This window comes from Podarcis filfolensis, assembly GCF_964270895.1.
Source record: "Podarcis filfolensis genome assembly, chromosome: 1".
NCBI classification, from domain to species: Eukaryota; Metazoa; Chordata; class Lepidosauria; order Squamata; family Lacertidae; genus Podarcis; species Podarcis filfolensis.
In genome coordinates, this window is record NC_139604.1 from 118079210 (window position 1) to 118096264 (window position 17055).

Below are 17055 nucleotides of genomic sequence, written 5' to 3' on the forward strand. Positions count from 1 at the left end.
TGCAAGGAAAGGAAATTTTAAAATATATCTGCTGACTTTAAAACCTGGGAACGGACTGCCTATGACAGGGAAGCCGATCAAAGGGAACTGTCAAATGGAGAGTGGAAAAAAAGTTTGAGTTAGCTCTGCAAAGGATACAGTGTGGATAAAATATTCTGGAAATGAAAGTAACATTTTGGGACTAAAAATTTGATACTAAGATACTGGGACTTTATTAGAACATCATTTGTTATAAAGTTGCAATAAGAAGTTGGACTTGTGACCCCTAGAGGTGACTATGTTGCAATGACATTCTAGACAACAAGTACTGCTGTGGGAAAATTTCTACTTTACCCAAACAAATTCTCCAAGTGTGTGACTGACCTTGGGAGTGTATGTGAGTGTTATGGCAGATGATAAAAAAGGAGAGTTGACACAGGAAAAAACCACCAGGTCCGGTAGACAATACAAAGTTGACACTACAAGAAGGCCTTCAACAGGGGGTGTAGCGGGCACAGCAGGAGCTGCTGCCCCACAGGTAAAATTAAAGGTTATGTCAACTGATGAACTTTTGGCCCAAGCATTGGGTAAGATTGATGCATCTTTGGAGAAGTTGGCCAACAAGGTGGAAGAGACAAATAAACAAGTAGCGGAGGCTTCTGCAAAAATTGATGTGAATACCTCAAGTATTAATTTGAATACTAGGGAAAAAGGTGAATTCTAATACACAGTCTATTGAAGTGCTAGAACCTAAAACTAAGATCATGTCAAAAATGTATCACTTGCTGCTGAAATGGAATACACAGGATGAAACGGTTAAGTCAGCTATGATTAAATGGGCACAAGATGTTGGACATAACATTATGTTTGCTGACTGGGAACTGTTATGGACCACCGGTATGAAATTTACAGCATGTAATGCCTTAAGAGAGAATATTATGAAAATGATATACAGGTGGTACATGACCCCAGTCAAGCTTGCAAAAATATACCATTTGCCCGAAAATAAATGCTGGAAATGTAAGGAGGTTGAAGGTACATTCTTTCACCTTTGGTGGACGTGCCCAAAGATTAAGGCTTTCTGGGAAATGATTTATAATGAAATGAAAAAGGTATTTAAGTATACCTTCTTGAAAAAACCAGAGGCTTTTCTCTTGGGCATAGTCGGCCATTTGGTGCCAAAGAAGGACAGAACTTTTTTTATGTATGCTACAACGGCAGCAAGAATACTTATAGCAAAGCACTGGAAGACTCAAGATCTACCCACTCTGGAAGAATGGCAGATGAAGTTGATTGACTGTATGGGACTGGCAGAAATGACCGGCAGAATCCGCGACCAGGGAGAAGAGTCGGCAGAAGAAGATTGGAAGAAATTTAAGGACTATTTACAGAAACACTACAAAATTAATGAACTCTGAAAAGATGTTGGATTGAACTTTTGTGGTCTCTAGCTGTTATGATAAAGATAATAGGGATTAAAATTGTTTAAGTCATAAAATTTTAAAAGTTGAGTGGAAAATAAGGTGTTATTTTAAAAAGGAATGTTAAGAGATTAGGATTTGCTGGATTAACAAGTTGAACTAGAAAACAAGAAGGGGAGGTATGAGGAAGTCAAAGAAACATGTTATTGAAAAATTGTTACTGAAATTGACTTGTTTTTAATATTTTTCTTTTTTTTCTTTTTGTGTTTGTATAAAAGTGGAAAATCTAATAAATATTTATATATATAAAAAATAAAAGTCATGTCATCCATCTTCTTGTGAAGCTGTCCCAGCCAACAGCTTATCTTACATAAAACAGTCACAATGGCCTCTCCTGTCAACATTTTTAAATGGTCCAAGGTCAATCTCTGGTTCTCAGAATCCTTATCTGCAGCTGGAAATCCCCCAGTTACACTCCTGTAACAGTTTCAAAAGCTCCCTCTAGAGGGAAACAGTTTCCACTTGTATCAGTTCTTTCAGGCACAACTCAAGCATTAAAGATAGCTTCAATTTTCAGTTACTTTTCCTCCTTTTTAAACGCAGAAGAGGACAATGGAAACAGTATCTTACTCTTATTTAGCTAGCTGTCAAATCCGTTCTGTCAATGCACTCTCTCCAAACGTCATCTGGCAGCCCGTTCCCAGGTTCAGAGCAGTGGTAATTTGATTTTTCACTCTCTCCTGCAGGCTCATTAGATCCAAAATTTCCCCCTCTTCTCCTGCTTCCAAGGGGGGTTTTGTATTTTAAACCGATGGAAATTTAATCCTTTGCCAAAAGCTTTCAAAGACTTTAGCTTGTAACGTCTTTGCTTCAGTCTATTTACAAAAGCGGAAGGCAGACTTCCTGTTTATGACCTTCCCGCTTAGTGCCAAATTAAGGTATTTAAAAATCCAATTTTCCGTTCTACTCACGGGTAGTTGTTTAAAATCCAATTGTCCACAGGAAAAAGTCAGCGCTCTCCGGCAACAGCAATGCGGCTTCACTCCGTGAAAGAAGCAGTCGATTCAAAGCACCGCGCCACTCACCCCAGGTCGCTCCAGATCCCCAAAACAGGGTTTCCCCGCGAGTAGGGGAGGCGCAAAAGGTGCCAGCCGAATCCCAGGTTCACAAGCTTCTCCTGCTTGTGATTTCAATGGGTCTCCACCTTTGCCGTGGCGGTCAGACCCTGTTTTTCACGGAGCAAGTTCCTCCCGAACGGAGGAGCTCCGCCATTGCCGGAGGCGCCAACCCAGAAGTCCTTTCGGAAACTCTCACTTTCTTCTCAAAGCTTCTCCTTTTTTATGACCATGGAGTTTTCTTGGCAAAATACTGGAGTGGTTTGCCAGTTTCTTCACCAGGTGGATCACATTTAGTCTAAACTCTCAGCTATGACCTGCCTATCTTGGGTGGCCCTGCACGGCATAGCTCATAGCTTCTTTGAGTTATTCAACACCCTTCACCACATCCCCTCCAACATTTCTCTGATGAAAATAGGGACGTCCTAAGGAAAAGAGGGACATTCCATGATCAAATCAGAAACTAGGATGGCTTCTCTAAATCAGGGAAGACCCTGGAAAATAGGGGTCCTTGGAGGGTCTGTTATGTCATCCCGAACTCTGAAAGTATACAATTCTATTTTTTTTTATTTTTTAGTTTTTTGAAGAAGAAAAAGAAGAAAAGTGTGACTCTGATTTTTGAAGGAAACGTGAGATTTGGGCACCACCTGCACTATGCATTTAAAATAGTATCATACCACTTTAAATAGTCACAGCTTTTCCCAAAGAATCCTGGGAGCTGTAGTTTGTTAAGGGTGCTGAGAATTGTTTGGGTGCTCCTATTCCCCTCACAGAGCTACAATTTCCAGAGTGGTTTAACAATCAATTTCTCTTCCCGGGGAACTCGAGGAACTGCAGCTGAGGGGAACAATGGTCCTCCACCAACTCTTAGGACTCTTAACAAACTACATTTCCCAGGAATGTCTGGGGGAAAAACATGTCTCTATCAAAAGGCATGGTACTGTTTTTAAACCTACAGCACAGATCAGACCAAAACTGCACACATCCCTTCAATAATCACAGTAATGTTCTTTACTGCTTTAAATGTACCATGCAGATAGGGGCCATGATTATCAGAAATAGCGTATGACAGTGGTTTTCAAGCAGTGTGCTGCAAATTTGGGATGTGTACACACTTCACATTGAAAGCATACACACACTCCGAAAGCCCTCAGGAACTGTAGTTTAAGGGTGCTGGGAATTGTAGCTCTGTGGGTGATGAACTACAGTTCCTGTGATTTTTTTTGGGGGGGGGAAGGAATGTACTTTAAATATATGGTGTGTAAGCAACCTTAATCTCAACAGTGGTACTTGAGGAGAATTTTCGCTTTTTCGTTATCAAAATTGCACCTCCCCAATGCCTTTTCCGCTCATAGTCTGTGGGGGGTGGAAGTGGTTGTTCTTTTCAGTGTGCGAAGTGCTTTACAATTTGTATCTCATTTGCAGCAGATTAAGTAGGAGAAAGGGAGGGGAAATCCACGAATATCTGGCAGTTCTGATTATGGGCTTGTTTTCCCTCACCATCTCCCACAGTGATTTAATGGGAGACATTAAAAGGAGGGCTTGCTTTACAGAGAGCCTGAATTACAGATGATTTTGTTAAATTAATTTTAGTCTTACTGAGCCCAAAGTAAGTTTTATTGATTCTTAACTGAATACATTTAAGCCAAACCATAAAAACCTCAAGCTCAGAGGAAGAAATATTACACGTGAGTGTCCAAGCAATATTTTATCCACTCCTATTAAAGTAAACAAGCAAGAAAACAAGAGTTATTACTACCATATGAAAACTCAGAAGGTGCCGATAGTGGTCATGGATGCTCAAGTCCAGACCATGTTGCATTTGCAACTTGTGCCCCAACAGAAGTGAATCGCCAAGGAAGTGTTGCAGATATTAATATTGTGCAGTTTGAAGCAACTGGATGCATGAAAACTGACTCAAGACCTGTGAGTTAAATTGAAACTTTGCTTGTAGAACTTTCCTCAAAACATAACAGAAAAAAGTAGCTGTCCAACAGATACACCCAAACAGTTTCATAAGGCATATGCCAGTCCAAGGCTCAGTACCTTCTTAGAAACAAAATAACAAGAGCTGATAAACATAGTTCTCTTTCACACAGGCTCCATTTTGCCTGCATTCCAGCCCCCAGGCTGTGTGCTCTGGGAGAGCCATTTTCATGTCCTTACTCCATGGAGCCTGGGAACAAAGAACCAATGGCAACTCCCTTCAGAATGGTGATTTGCCATTCAATACCTCTCATAAAGGGACATCCTAGGTGGCGCTGTGGCCTAAACCACTGAGCCTCTTGGGCTTGCTGATCAGAAGGTCGGCGGTTCGAATCCCCACGACGGGGTGAGCTCCCGTTGCTCGGTCCCTGCTCCTGCCCACCTAGCAGTTCGAAAGCACACCAAAAATACAAGTAGATAAATAGGTACCGCTCTGGCAGGAAGGTAAACAGCGTTTCCGTGCGCTGCTCTGGTTTCGCCAGAAGCGGCTTAGTCATGCTGGCCACATGACCCGGAAAAACTGTCTGTGGACAAACGCTGGCTCCCTCAGCCTGTAAAGCGAGATGTGTGCCGTAACCCCACAGTCGTCCGTGACTGGACTTAACTGTCAGGGGTCCTTTACCTTTACCTTTTTACCTCTCATAAAATCTAAGGTTAAACACTCACATGTTAGCTAGCAGAAAACAACAAGAGTTTATTATGAATTTAGTTAGAGCTGAGAGAGCCCATTCTTGACTTCAGTATAGCCCCATGGAAAATCCCCATGTTAAAGCTTTTCACTGAAACACACAGCCTTTCCTATGTCAGTGTCAATTAAACTATTATACCTAACAGGAAGGAGGTTTAGGAACAACAGCCAGGGAAGTTGCCATGGCTGTCCCCTAGCATGTGCGACTTGAGGAGGTCACCTTCCTTTGCTACGTGGGAGATATTGCTGGAACCTTCTTGCCCCACCCACCTGCCTGGGATCCTTATAAGATGCCGCTTAACTATTCATGTATTTTCTGAACCTTTTCTGTAGAGAATATTCTTTGCTTTGGAACAGAGATGTGTTTGGTTTTTAATACTGATGAAAGGTTTTGAATTTGTATCATCTGTGTTCTCGGTAGTGGCGCCCACCCTGTGAAGTGCCCTCCCATCAGATGCCAAGGAGATAAATAACTATACAACTTTTAGAAGACATCTAAAGGCAGCCCTGTATAGGGAAGTTTTTAATGGCTGATGTTTTATTGTGCTGTTATATTTGTTGGAAGATGCCTAGAGTGGCTGGCTCAACCTAGCCAGATGGGTAGGGTACTGTTGCTGTTGTTGTTGCCGTTGTCGTTGTCGTTGTCGTCATACCTTGGAAGTCGAACGGAATCCATTCCGGAAGTCCGTTCGACTTCCAAAACGTTCAAAAACCAAATTGTGGCTTCTGATTGGCTTCAGGAAGTTCCTGCAGCCAATCAGAAGCTGCAGAAGCCCTGTCGGACATTCAGGTTCCAAAAGAACGTTCGCAAACAGGAACAATCACTTCTGAGTTTGCGGCGTTCGGGAGCCAAAACATCCAGGTTCCAGGGCATTCAGGATCCAAGGTACGACTGTATGATGATGATGATGATGATGATGGTGGTGATTATATTTTTGCATTATTGTATTTGTATGCATCTTTTTATTCTTGAGAGCCACCTTGAGAACTTCCTCAGCTGAAAAGTGGCATAAAAATTAGTTACATAACATAATGGTAGGGCTGGTCCCGTCTGCTCCCAAACATATTCCAGGCTGGCCAGGCTACTGCTTGAAGTGTAAGAACATGCAGGCTGCTGAGCTACCACTTGAACTACATCATCTGTATACGAGCAAGAAATGTCACAGTCTCTAAAACATCTGGATCCCTCTCCACTTTTACTATGCTGTTGTTTGCTTAGTGTGCTTTAGTCAATACTAGGTTGATATGGTATGGCAAGGCACCCATTCAAAAAGGCTCCAGGTTTGGGATGAGCATCCTGGTCAGTACGAAATAAGCCTTGCAGTGCATGAACCTGGCCCTTGGGTGTTCCAAGGGTTGCATAAGAACCTTCCTGTGAAGTTTACTGGACTAGGTGACTGGATCAAACCTAATTCGGCAGAGTGCAACATTTCCTAAATCAGGCAATGCTTAAAACAAGCCAGATGAGGTGCAATACTTTTGGGGGTCAAAATATGACAGCATCTTTAGGCTTGAGTTGTCTGCATACCTCATTTGACTTTGTTTAAATGCGCTGAAATGTTCCCAGTTTTTCCCCCAACTTAACCTGAGACCCAAAGACCAGTCCGAATAGGTTACTCATGCAACACTTCTGAAAGGTGCTGGGGCTCTCGCAATAATTCTTTATTTGTAGCCATTCATAGCAACACATAAAAATGAAGTGGGTTTTTATGATACCATTAGAACACATTTATATGGAGCCCACCCTTCTGTTCTGCTTGCACTAATTTTTCATCATCATCTTCTGTGTCAGAAAGGTAAAGAAAGATTATGTCTCCCTGTAGATTCCAACGAGAGCAATACACTTTCTGCACTGCACTTAAGGAAAAGTACAAAGGTGGTTTCTTAGTATTGGTCCTGGAAAGAAATGGAAGTCCGCTGTTGTGTGCAGCCCAAAAACAATGGGTGAGTGATCAATAAAATATCAAGCGTGTTTCAACTAAGTTTAACTAAGTGCTGTGCTTTGGGGCAAATACAGTGCTATTTTTCTAGAAAAAGAGGTGCCAGAACTCACCATGGACACCTCCCTTGTTCTCTTATAATGGAAATAGCGCCCACCAAAGAGGTGCTGGAACTGAGTTCCATTGAGTTCTGGCTGGAAAAAAATCCACATATCTCCTAACTCAACCAGAAGAAACTGTCTCTTTCCCAACCCTAAGTTTTGCTGTGGTGTTTTAATTCCCCTACCAAACCATGAAGAACTGCAGCTCTCATGTGCGTGGATATTACACATTTTGGGCAACTTTGTTGAGAAGTAACTGGAGTAGGAGGGGGGACCTGGTTGGTTTGGTGATATGATGAAGCAGGGAACTTGAGTCGAGAAGCAGAATGAACCACCTCACCTGAGGCATACCTGCTCAAAGCATCAATGCAGAGAAATCTCACACCACCCTAAATCTAAATATTTTTATATGCCTTCGATTAAACACAGCTGCAGTTGAGATTGCAAATATAGGGAATCTACATGAGAAGGAAGAACTTACATCTCGCTCTCTTGGCTTTCCAAATATGGGTAAGGCATGTGCGGTATAGCTTTACATTGTCATTATTCTACAATCATTAATATATCTATTATTTTGTGTGTGTGTGAGAGAGAGAGAGAGACCAGAAGAGGAAAGAAACAATTTAGGAAAGTTTTCTTCAATGAATTGCATTTTGACTCTCACAATGAATTATCCAGGGAGGTGGAAAATGCATTCAAAATCACTATAATATTTTCAAGGGTACTAGTCTTGTTTCTTTACGGTAGATGCCAAGAATGTGAAATAAAAGGGGAATGGGAGTGGGGGGCGGGGAGCAAAATACCACCGTAGTAAGTAATTACACAATGTAATGGAATTTCAGTTTGCAACTTCCAGGGGTAGGCCGTTTTATAGGGCTGTAATCGGGGCAATCTGTATATTAACTCTTTCCCTTGTTAAGTACTGCTGCTGTCATTTCAAATATAAACACTAGCTTGCAGCTATCCGGAAGGCTTGCTATAAATCAAGCCTTCACTGAGGGTGTGTGTGTGTGTGTGTGTGTGTGTGTGTAGGGGGAAGCAGGAGGGGGGAACCTCTGTTATTTGTGTCCTAATGGGTCAAAGAGAAAAGATGCCCTCTCTGAAAGCTGGAGACCAGCTTCCCCTTTCATTGATCGAGGTTTCGACTCTGGGTGCTTGAGTTTATGACAAAGGAGTTCACAACGCCACTGTCAGGAAGTCGATAGTGTGATAGATACCCTATGCAGTTGGTCCCTTCTTAAGCACTTTAACCACGCTTTTCCTCTGACAGTTATTACTGCTGCAATAAATTCTTCAGTAAAACAAATAGGCTCTCAGTAAATGTATTAGTTCAGGCACTCTGTTTTACTTAATATAACTGCGGGTCTTAAACAGGTAAGTACCCTAGTAAATAGACCAATATATTTAGGTGGAGGGAATTGTGGGTGGGTGGGTGTCTGTATCTCTACTTTTTACAGTAAGTTATCTAAAATTAGGCAACTCTAGCAGTTACAGGTTGGCATTTTAAAATCCAAAATAACTGACAGTATATGCATTCTTTTCCCTCTCTTTCCTTTTTTTTATTTTTAAGGAAAATTGTGCATTTAACACCAGTCGGTTTCTTATAACCACCTCTCAGCCAATTCTGACCTAATGTTTGGCACTTGTTGGATGTGATCCTATAACATGCATTAATAATAATTTTATTCTTTATACCCCGCCCATCTGGCTGGGTTTCCCATTCACATGGAAAAGTTTGGAACTGGTTGCATAACTTTCCAAGAACAGTTCCATGAGTGGGAACCTTGAATTGCACTGGGCTCAGCAAAATGTCCCCCCCCCCCCGAGAAGTTATGTGGGTCGCCAGTCCCATGGGAACATTTTCATGTGCGTGAGCATGCAAAGGGGCTGCTGAATTTGAGACACACGGGCCACTGCCATGCGCAGCTGAACAGCAAGGCCTCTTGTGGGTTGTTCTTTCCCCCCTTCCATCTTGGGATTAGAAAAACACAGTAGTGTTTAAGGATCACAAAATATATTTTAATTTAATATGATGCTTTGTAAAAGAAACTGAAAGTGGCATACTTAAGTGACATTAATACAACACAATAAAAATGGGTCAGATTATAGGGCTGACAAAATTTGAATTTGTTTTCATTTTAATGAGAAACTACTCAATACGCACTTCTCAATCCAGCACATACCGAAATACAATTTTCTTTTGAGATTCACAGTTTTCTGAATATTGCGATACAGATCTCCACCCAAACAATATATGCCAAAATTGCACTATTAATGGTGTTTTCAACTGACTATCTCTTTTATCCACTCTTACCTCGTTGTGTTTATATTGTTTACTTGTTTTTTATTATGGATTACATATTCTTGTGGATTGTGAACTGACGTCAGCTACCTGGGACATTTTATTTCTGGAAATTTGGGGTTTAAATGCAGAAAATAAAAACATGACAAACTTTGTTTTCATGTTTTTAAAGCTTTACAGACCACTTGGGATTGAGATTTATACTTCAGAACCTAAGTGTGAGACTGTGCTACAATAGTGTTTTGTGTGAATAGACCCTCTATTTATCAGATGAGTGCCAGTGCACAATGAACGCTACACATGCACGCACGCATGCACACCACTTATCTGCACTAAGCAAGGTTGCAGTCTTGAGTTCGATTCAAGAATCCATCTGTGTTCACTCTCAGAAGCACTACTGGTGTGGAGTTATTCCAGGCTGCATTGTTTTGGGTTACAGAAATATTATTTGTATTTGTTGGTGCGTGGAGACTTGAAAACCACAACATAGCAACATGAGAAGCTGCCTTAAAACAAGCTAGATCACTGGTCCACCTCTCTCAGTACCTTCCACACCAACCAGTAGCAGCTCTCGTAAGATTTCAGACTGGGTTCTCTTACCTGGAGATGCTGGGGTTTGAATTTAGGACCATCTGTGTGTATAGGAGATTGTCTACCACTGAGCTATGGTGTTCTGCAGAGGTCAGGCCACTGTCTCAAGAAACTTACCAAGAAAAATTCAACACAGGAGAGACAACAAATGAAGGGCCGGAACATAGGTGGGGAAATAGGGTAAAAATGTGCATTTATTTCACTTACATCAGGGCATGGCCAAACTTGGCCCTCCAGATGTTTTGGAACTACAATTCCCATCATCCCTGACCACTGGTCCTGTTAGCTAGGGATGATGGGAGTTGTAGTCCCAAAACATCTGCAGGGCCAAGTTTGGCCATGCCTGACTTACATATATACAGGTTCCATTCAGTCTGGTAAAGGAACTAAGGGGGTGATATAAGCTTCTTAGAATGGGAAGGTTTTGAGGAATGATTTGAATGAAGTAAAAAAAGAATGTGATCACACTTCCTTCCAGAGCAGAACTTGCAGGAAGTGACTGTATAGACATGGCCAGTCTTCTTCTTCTAGAAAACAACAACAACGGGTTTTGGCACTCATGGTGAACTTTTAAAGTCGTGGGACATTCGTAGGAAGGTTAGAAATGACCATCTCTCTGAGAAAAGAAGAGCTGGCAGGTACCTAGTGTGACTGGAAATAGATTTGACCCCTTAAGGGGGGTGGGATCGGAGAGCAGATTGCAACAGCAATGCCCTGCATGGCCTTAGTGGGGAGACAGTGAGGCAAACCACCTGCCTGTTCAGAACAAAACCACTGTCCCATCTTTCCTCTCTCTGTCCCCTTTGTCAAGAAGATTTCAAAAATACGACAGAAGCTTCTGGTTCAAAGCGTTTATATATCCATGTAGATTTGCAGTGGTACCTCAGGTTAGGGACGTTTCAGGTTACAGATGCTTCAGGTTACAGACTCCGCTAACCCAGAAATAGTACCTCGGGTTAAGAACTTTGCTTCAGGATGAGAACAGAAATTGTGCGGTGGTGGCATGGCAGCAGCGGGAGGCCCCATTAGCTAAAGTGGTACCTCAGGTTAAGAACAGTTTCAGGTTAAGAATGGACCTCCAGAATGAACTAAGTTCTTAACCCGAGGTTCCACTGTATAGATATGCATACAGACGCACACATCACTAACTGCCCTGGCATCGCTTTAAGAGAAGGGCATTTCCCCTCCAGTAATGCTTCCTCTACACCCCAAGCCTCTTTGCCACTCTGGGAGGATGTCTTGAGACATCTATCCTTCAAGATTAAATGCATACCTTCTGAGTGGCAGTTGCCACAATTGAAGTAAGCATTTACTGCCAGTGCTCAGCCATGCAGCTAACTGCTCTGTAGTTGACGGGAGCCTCTCGAGGTGCCGGACCCTCATGGGGGAACACTGATAATTTTGTTCTACCCTGCAGGCATGCATTTTCTGGATGCACTGTGTGGAAACATTGCAGAGTCCACGCTGAGAGAGCTGCACCTGCTCCTCAGCGCTTCTCATGGAAAAAAAGAAGCAGCATTAAGAGGGCAGGGGTGGGGGTGGGGAGAGAGATAAGGACTCGCCTGACCTTCAGTAGGCCAGTTATCATAAGCAGCAAATCTCTGGGACGTCTGCAAAAGCCCATTAGGCCAGCGAGTAGGGAGTGAACTTAAGCGAAACAGAGAAATGGAGACACGGAAATTAAAAACTCCGGCAGCCAAAGCCAATGGAAACTTGTTTCCTAGTGCAAGTTTAGCTCCTAATGCTGCTAAAATCAAAAGGGCACATCTCACACTGCGTCAGCGTTAGGACTATAGGCAACTGGCTACTCTTTATCTGGTGCAACACAGAAGCCAAGGGCCTCATGGTCTGATTATTCGGAGCCAGGAAGGGGAAGCTGTGGCCCTCCTGATGTTGTTAAGACTCCAGTTTCCATCAGCCCCAACCAGCATGGCCAATGAGGGCACCATGTTGGCTCCCCATGTCCTAATGTATAGATTTCATCCAGTGGATTAAAATGAAAGATCCTGTCCCTGTCACATCCTCCGAAGGGGCACAACCACTTTTAAAGCTTTATCACCTACACCGTTTTTGCCTGACCAAATTTGCCTGGAGAAGAGGAGGTTAAGGGGTGATATGATAGCCATGTTCAAATATATAAAAGGATGTCACATAGAGGAGGGAGAAAGGTTGTTTTCTGCTGCTCCAGAGAAGCGGACACGGAGCAATGGATCCAAACTACAAGAAAGAAGATTCCACCTAAACATTAGGAAGAACTTCCTGACAGTAAGAGCTGTTCGACAGTGGAATTTGCTGCCAAGGAGTGTGGTGGAGTCTCCTTCTTTGGAGGTCTTTAAGCAGAGGCTTGACAACCATATGTCAGGAGTGCTCTGATGGTGTTTCCTGCTTGGCAGGGGGTTGGACTCGATGGCCCTTGTGGTCTCTTCCAACTCTATGATTCTATGATTCTATGATTCTATAAATGTGGCTGTGGCAAAGTGCTCACTTGAACAGCCTGCCAAGGGCACTATAGGCGAGTCTCAACTCATGCTGGGGTTATGTTCTGGGGTTAGTGCATAAAGCCAAAATTGTGCATAGTCAACACACATTGGGTTCAATGGTGGGTAGAATTGTCAAAGTCTTTTCCCCAGACACCTGCCCTCTTTCCCCCTTTCATTTTTTATTTTATTTTTACCAAACACATAAAGCTGAATGCACACAAGTTGAATGTGCATAGGTTGTGTGTGTCACCTGTACTGCGGAAACGTCTTAGAAGGATTGATAGTGCACAAAACATCCCTAAGCCCTCACTACATCTTAAATGACCTAGATCCACTCCATATTGATCTCCCAACTGCTAGATTACATACCCGCCAACATTCCTCAGATGAAAATAGGGACATTTTTCACATCCCCCCACAACTGACCCTCCTTGGTCCCCATTTTTTTGTGTCCCCCCCTCCTCAGAGCATTTCCTACCAGAAGAAGGGCGAGTGCCGCCACCACACAAATAGAGGGCACAGTATGCACTGCTTCTACCATCCGGACAAACCCCCTTAATCCCAGTTTTATTTTATTTTATTATTTGGTAGATTTATGAAAAGAAAAACACACACAAATAAATAAGTTTGGGAAAGATTTGGTAAGATCAGGCGTGGATGCCCGAAACATTTTTAAAGAAAACAACCAAGGCTATTTGCACTCCTCTCTACTCCCCCTTTCTTCCCACCCGGGACGGCCCTGCCCCCTGCCTGCCCCTCAGAGCCAACGTGCCACATGGGGCTGGGCCTATGTGGCAGCAGTCTCTCCTCCTCCTTGCCCACTCTCTAGCAGTTGCTACAAGCTGCCTGAGGGAGGAGGGCAGCAGCAGAGGCCCTAAACCGCCTCGGTCCAGTGTACCTGAAGGAGCGTCTCCACCCCCATCGTACTGCCTGGACGCTGAGGTCCAGCTCCAAGGGCCTTCTGGTGGTTCCCTCATTGTGAGAAGCAAAGCTACAGGGAACCAGGCAGAGGGCCTTCTCGGTGGTGGAACGCCCTCCCATCAGATGTCAAAGAGATAAACAGCTACCTGACATTTAGAAGACATCTGAAGGCAGCCCTGTTCAGGGAAGTTTTTAATGTGTGACATTTTAATGTATTTTTAATCTTTGTTGGAAGCCACCCAGAGTGGCTGGGGAAGCCCAGCCAGATGGGCGGGGTAAAAATAGTAAATTATTATTATTATTATTATTATTATTATTATTATTATTATTATTGGATGATCCCACGGAGCAGCAGCAGCCACTATCCTCACCTGAGACAAGCGCTGGCTCATCCTCCTCCCCGAGCTCAGTGCTGGCAGTGCTGGTGGGGAGAATAGGGACATCCCAGGATCAAATCAGAGTGCAGGATGGCTTTTGTAATTCCGGGACTGCCCCTGGAAAACCAGGGATGAGATTACTAAATAGGCCATAAAAGTCGCCCAAAGATAGGAGCCTCAGGACCCCCTAACACTCAGGACCGGTCCTATCATTTGACAAGGTGGGTTAACCTGCTCCAACAGCAGGTGTTATTGGGCAGTGGTGGCAGGTCCCTGGCTGTTGTTCCTGAGCTACTTAGTTGTTGTTTGACATCTGACTTCTCCTGAGCCCAGAAAACTAGCTTGGTTCATCTCTCTTGATAAACTTCTTTGTAGCATGTCTAGAACTTCAAAAGAAGGAGGGTTATCAAGAGCCTGGTTATGACAGGCCATGTTAAATTTCTGGGAGACCTTTTTTCCCCTCCTTGTGTTTTGAGTTGTTCAGTCCTCCCCTAGCGACACACAGGCCTGTGGTGGGTCCCCGTTTGATGCTTTGCTATGGGAATTTGATCTACTTAATGTTCTCCACAAGATTCTGACTGGCTGCTAACTTTCTTCCCGAATTGTGATTCATTTCTCCCTATATCTTATCTGTTATTAAAAAGGCACCACAGCTGGTTTAACTGCTAAATGAATAATTGTGGGAAAATCCCCCAAGCGACAGGGAATAACCCCAACATGGAAGACCTCCTAGGCTTAGTAGTATAGAGTGGTATAGCTTTCACTAGTATAGGAAAATCTTCACTCAGCAGGGAACAGACAAATGAGGGAACCAGCATATAAATAAGGCAACACCAATGGCTATAAATAATTTTGAAGGAAGGGGATGAGATAAAATACAACAAATGAGTGTTGGCTTTCTTGCTGAGACATTGCTCTGTTTTAGTTAGTTGGTTGGGTTTTTAAAATATATATATAAATATACTGCTTAATGCAATAAAACTTTCTAAGTGGTTTACATGGAACATAATCAAGAAAAAAGTCAATGTCAATTCAAGCAAATTCAATAGAAATTTTCTAAAAAGCAGAATGAAAAAATTGTATACCACAGATAAAACTGAGCAATGTATAAAGCAGATAATTAGAAATTAAGAGTCAGGGAAGTATTTCGTTCAATTATACTTTTAAAACGGGGGTTCAAAGCTCATTACTGTTCCCACCTCATGAGCTTCTTGAAAGCAAGAACTCCAGGGGGTGGGTGCTACCACCAAGAAGGCCTGATTTCACATCTTCACCAACTGACAATTCACTGGTCTTGGAAAAACCAGTTGGTTCTCCCTGGAAGAACATAAACGTTGACTTGTTTTGACCTGCGAAAGGTGTGTCTGTAGGGACCCTAGCTCCAAGTTATTTAGGACTTTAAACATCAGCAACGAAACCTTGAATTGAGCTCAGGAGCTAAGAGATCTTTCTACACCAGAGTAATATGTGTAAAGCCAGGTGTCCCCCTAAACACCGAGCAGTTGCACACCCTGCAGCTTCCATACCAAGCACAGTGACAACAACTTCCTTAAACAAGTATAAAACTTCTTTTCATCTAAACAGTCTTAGGACCTACCTTTCTTCCACACTAATTATGATGTCAGCTTGGATATATGCTTGATGGGTAGGGCTGGCACAAGATGTTTGGCTGCCTGAGGAAATTAATGTAAGAACGTAAGTCCCCCATGATATTCTTGTGAAGAAGCTGGTCAAAATGTGGGTTGAACGAGGTAACTGTTAGGTGGATTTGCAGCTGGTTGACTGACTGAACCCAGAGTACTCATTCCAGAGTACTCCTGGAATGGTTATCCTGGAAAAAAAGTGCTTCCTTTCATTGATCTTGAATCCCACAATATTTCGTTAACAACACATAGTGCTGTCCTCCAACGCCTTGCTAGCACTCCTCCTCCTCCTGCAGCATCAGATGCCTAAGGCAGCTACCTTACTCTGCCTAATGATAGGGCTGGCCCTGTTGGTAGCTCTCTTGCGTCAAAGAACATGTATTCTCAGTGAACACATCTGTGCATCATTACCTTTGCATTCATACAGTATACACCAAACTGCAACCAAACAACAGGGAAGAATCAGTACTATATTTTGCCCCCATTAATGTTCCCTATTTGTCCCTGTCTGCCTAACTTCTTACCAAGGGCCAGTAAACCACCCCAACCATCTCAGGAGAAATGGAGGAATGTTGTAGTTCACCTCTGAGACATTGACTCAGTCATTTCCTTTAATTAATTATCCTTCAGAGCCTTCTCTGCTTAGTTAGTGGCTATCAGCACCAAACGCCGGACTCCTCTTTTTTAAACCATACTGGACACATATTCGCAAGACATATCTTTTCAATTAGACTAACCCTGAGCTTCAAAGAAACAGGAAACCACTCTCGACCTCAAACCAATCCAGACACAGGAAACCAGGGACAGACAGAACAGCCTGCAGCTTCATTTGCAGGAGTCAGAACAGAAAACCGGAGACCTTGCAGAATGGCAATGTCCTCCCCCCACTGCCCTGGTTACACTATGCTGCCCAGCATTTGTGAGTGTGTGTAACTGGCTAACATAAACAATCAAATATCAGAGATGGCAAGGGAACAGCTCCAGTGGTCTATTTTGCAGCAAGCTACTTAGATTTAAACTAACTTGGCCAGCTGAACTCCAGAGGCACTAAATATAAACTTCAGTCTAAGTGTATTGGTTTAATTGAGACACACACACACACACACACACACACAGAGAGAGAGAGAGAGAGAGCACAAGATATATGTGCACAGCATTATTACAGTTTTCAGTCAGTTCCCATGAGGTACCCCAAAGCAATTTACAATATATTAAAAAGCATATATAAAACAGCCCCGTACACAAAAACAATTGAAGCAATTACATATATAAAAACTGTGTTTGTGCGTGTGTGTTTGTTTTGAAACAACAACAGCACATCTATAAAATCAATTCACATCTAATAGAGATACCAACTGGGAGAAGGAGTTCAGTTTAGAAGACTAAAGGCCTTATAGGATGGCATCTGCAGGATTCCCTCTCCTGCAGAACAAGGTGATCAACTGAGTGAGTAGAGAATGAGTTGACCGTTTAGGTATCCTGGTCCCAAGATGCATGCGGCTTTGTCTGTG

General features: G+C 42.9%; 1 long non-coding RNA gene across 1 annotated transcript in view; it reads left to right on the top strand.

Moving 5' to 3' along the window:
- Positions 1 to 5845: 5845 nt before the first annotated feature.
- The window catches only part of LOC310766876, a 47005-nt gene continuing 35795 nt past the window's right edge, over positions 5846 to 17055 (top strand). The window contains exons 1-2 of the long non-coding RNA XR_014550490.1: positions 5846 to 6075; positions 7013 to 7133. This is a non-coding gene — a long non-coding RNA (uncharacterized lncRNA). The remainder of the gene's footprint in view (positions 6076 to 7012; positions 7134 to 17055) is intronic.